Below are 3,817 nucleotides of genomic sequence, written 5' to 3' on the forward strand. Positions count from 1 at the left end.
TATTCTCATATATTCGCGCAAGGATGTGCGCAGGTACCATGTTGTACTGCTGAATTGTAGCCAATCAACGAGCAGTACTGTAAGCAATTCTAAGTAATAGCGGTTGACCGACACGAGGCACCGCACAGTCGTTTTGTGGATTCACACATGGTTACACGTGCATCGTCTTGAAGGATGCCTACAATATGGATATATATCAATTAGTAATGAATTCTAAATAAAGAATTAAAAAGTTAATCTGTTAAATTTTGATAGAAGAGAATGTACAAATACAAAAGATGTAACACTTGATTGACCATTGATTTATTTAAGGTAAATATTTTATATATGTTTATACAATTAAAGATTTTGCTTAACTTATTCTAATGTGAAACCGATATGTTTTATGTAATTTAACCTATATTATTGCGGTATACCAAATATATCAAACTATATGTATAAATGATAAATAGAAGAGATCGTAGATCTAGACGATCTAGACATAGATCTAGATCGTAGATAAGATCGTAGAGAGAAATAAACGTGTAATATGTATTGAAAAATACAGAATTTATGTTCTTAATTCAATTATATCTTTATTAACTGTGTATATAGGTTCGTACTTTCTTATCTAATACTAATACACGACTACCTAGGAATATGTATAGGACCGAAGAAAATTAAGTAATAAAATACCTATTTGTGATGATTGGTATGGGCCTATGTGACGATGAATAACAATTAACTTTCCAATTTTCGTAATTCAGTTTGGGATGCGATATACGAAATTTATTTAATTTCTATCCTTATTGACATAAGATAATAGATTTCAAAGGTTCATTTTTAAATGTGAAATATTTTCTTTTTTCTCCTTCTTTAATTAAAAGTCACAAATTTACCATATTATTGTACTACATTTTTACCACATTTCATCATACTATATAACAACAACCAAATTTTTTCTTCATAAAAAAATGAAAAGGCATCCCACTGTAAATATTATTATTCGCATGAAATACGTTCAAAGAATACTCAAAGTCAGAAAGCGGTATGGGCTAGATTTCAGGTGTCTATAAAAATTGTATATATTTGCAAATATGTATATATATGTTTATATGCTCTTCTGATATCATGGTATTGTAAAGTTTCACAGTAAAATTACAATATCAATTTGTTTATGTTGCAGAGTGAATAAAGGTAGCACCCATATATAGATGTATATATAGATTCTTATGAAATCAGAAGATTGAACTGCCAGCTGTAGTTAATGATATCCATATTGCTCATATATCACTGTTACATTTCATAAATTAAATTGTGAGTATAAATATAAAACTGTATTAGATATGAAATAACAGGCAGGAAACCACTAATATTGATACATAGATTTTAAAGCATATAGTTATTTATACAATAATGTACACTTTCATCAATTTTAAAAACTTTTGATCCTTTTGAAACTTCTTTAAATAATCATGTTTTAATTTTAATTTTTGCATTTATCTAACTAGCTTTAATTTCTTAGGGTGCTCAAAGTCTTTGGATCTCCAGAAACTTGTACATGGATTTCGTGTTATTCAACTAAACCTATTCTCCTGTAAGGTGAATCATTATAAATCTTCCCTTTCGTTGGTATGGTGAGTCTTTTTTTTATTATCTTTATTATGAAATGCATGTAATCATGCGTTCTCCTTTTCATTATGACGGATTTAAATGATGTACTGCGTGTCTTTACCAATGAATGTTTACAAATGGCCATGATGTTGCTCGATGCGATAAGCGCTGTATTAAAAATATAATTGAAAACATTGCACGAGCCGAGTCAGATCTCTATTTATAACGTGCCGCCTGCGTATAGAAAAGAGTAAAAATCACCGTGGCTTTGTCGCGATTAGCGGTTGAACTCCAATTTGAAATTGTTTGTGTAGGAGAGGTCCATATTATTGAATATACATTGTGCTTTGGGTTATAAGGTCCAGGAACAAAGGAACTAACAAATAGATTTCTAGTTATGTTCCTTGTAGCCTTTAGCTAAAGCTATAAGGTTCACTTTCTTGGTAATGTTCTTCTGCTGTAAATATATGAATGTGCTCCCTATCGATTCTATTGCATTGTAGCACTAAGAGAATAAGGATCTGAATCAGCATTATTTTATGCCTATACATTATACTTATACTTATACCTTTATTTATTTCAATATATTTTTCTATTATAAATTCATCCACTCGTTCTTTCATCAGTCAACCTCAACAGAATACAATATATTTTTGACAGCGTGTCCTTCAGTCATTAACACATTTCTGAAAGCACTTTCTTCAACAGTGCATAGTTCGCATAACGATTTTTGTTTTATTTTTCCATTCTGGAGAATAACAAATAATGGCAATGGAGAGAGCAGGTAAATATACTGCTAAATGTCATTGTTTGCGAGAAACTCCCGAGTCAGTAGTGACTCATGAGCCGATGTGTTATAGTAGTACAATTTCTACAAGTTATTGTTTCACAAATTCTTCCAATTGCTTCGCGCAATCGACGTGAAACGCTCAAATAGAATAAATTTTTGGAAAGTTCAAATAAAAAGCAGAAGCGAATTACTTGTTATTTGGACAAGTTTAAAGACATTGTTTAATTTATTAATATTCGGCAATGTATTATGGCAGATATTGTATTACTGTATCTACAAATACAATTTTGGTGGGACAAATAGAGATTATATTACTGCATCTACAGATACTTGTCCTACCAAAGTTGTTCAATAAAGGAAATTGTTACTTGCGAAAGTTGTAAGTTATAACAAATGAAGAATTCACCACTCGATTTATGTAACAGCCGAAATTGCAATATATACCCTAACCCCAATATGACCTAACCCCAATCAAGAGAAGATACAGCATCAATTTGAAGCTTTGTTACTCCAAGAAATAATTAGACCGTCCACTTCACCGTATAACTCTGCTTTATGGGTTGTATCGAAAATATTGGATGTCGATGACACTGAACATTGGCGCATGATAATTAATTTTCATGCATTGAACGACAAAAACAAAGCGACAAGTATCCACTATCTCAAATTACCGAAACTCTGGACCAACTGAGAGGTGCAAAGTATTTCTCAATTTTTGATCTGGCGAATGAGATTCAACGTTTAATATATCAAGTATTAATTCAATGAAATATAAATTCAAAATTATTTGAATGATACAGTAATCTACTCTTCATCTCTATAGGAAGTCAAAATTTGAAGATTGTTGAATGATCTCAAAAATGGCGGATTTACTTTCCCAACCAATATAAGCGAATTTCTACGTAAAGAAATTACATACTTAGGGCATAATTTCTGGCGACGGTATCAAACCAGGTCCAAGGAAACTCCATGCGGTAGAAAATTTTCTTTCTCCAAAGTCAGAATCCAACAATTCAGAATTCAAGGACATCTAACAATTCTTAGAATTGAAAAGTCACATATTATCGTCGTTATCAGAGACTACTTTATTAACGCAAAATCATTGATTCAACTGCTAGAAAAAGAAATCCGTTTGAAATGGACCGATGGACAATAGAAGCACTTTGAAAATCTGCAAGACGGAGCCTGCATAAAACTAATACTACATTATCCAGATTTCAACCATCCAATCATTATCATTACCGACGCTTTAGATCATACAAATATTGGATGCAGTATTGAGCCAAGATGAAATTGGTCCCGATTTACCGGTTCTATATGGTTGTCGCAATTTATACCCAGTCGGAAAGAATTATTCAGCAACTGAGAAGGAATGCCTGGCTATGATATATACTACGTAATATTTCCGACCTTTTGTGTTCGTAAATTTACGCT

Source organism: Bombus pyrosoma, unplaced genomic scaffold (genome assembly GCF_014825855.1).
Source record: "Bombus pyrosoma isolate SC7728 unplaced genomic scaffold, ASM1482585v1 HiC_scaffold_4727, whole genome shotgun sequence".
NCBI classification, from domain to species: Eukaryota; Metazoa; Arthropoda; class Insecta; order Hymenoptera; family Apidae; genus Bombus; species Bombus pyrosoma.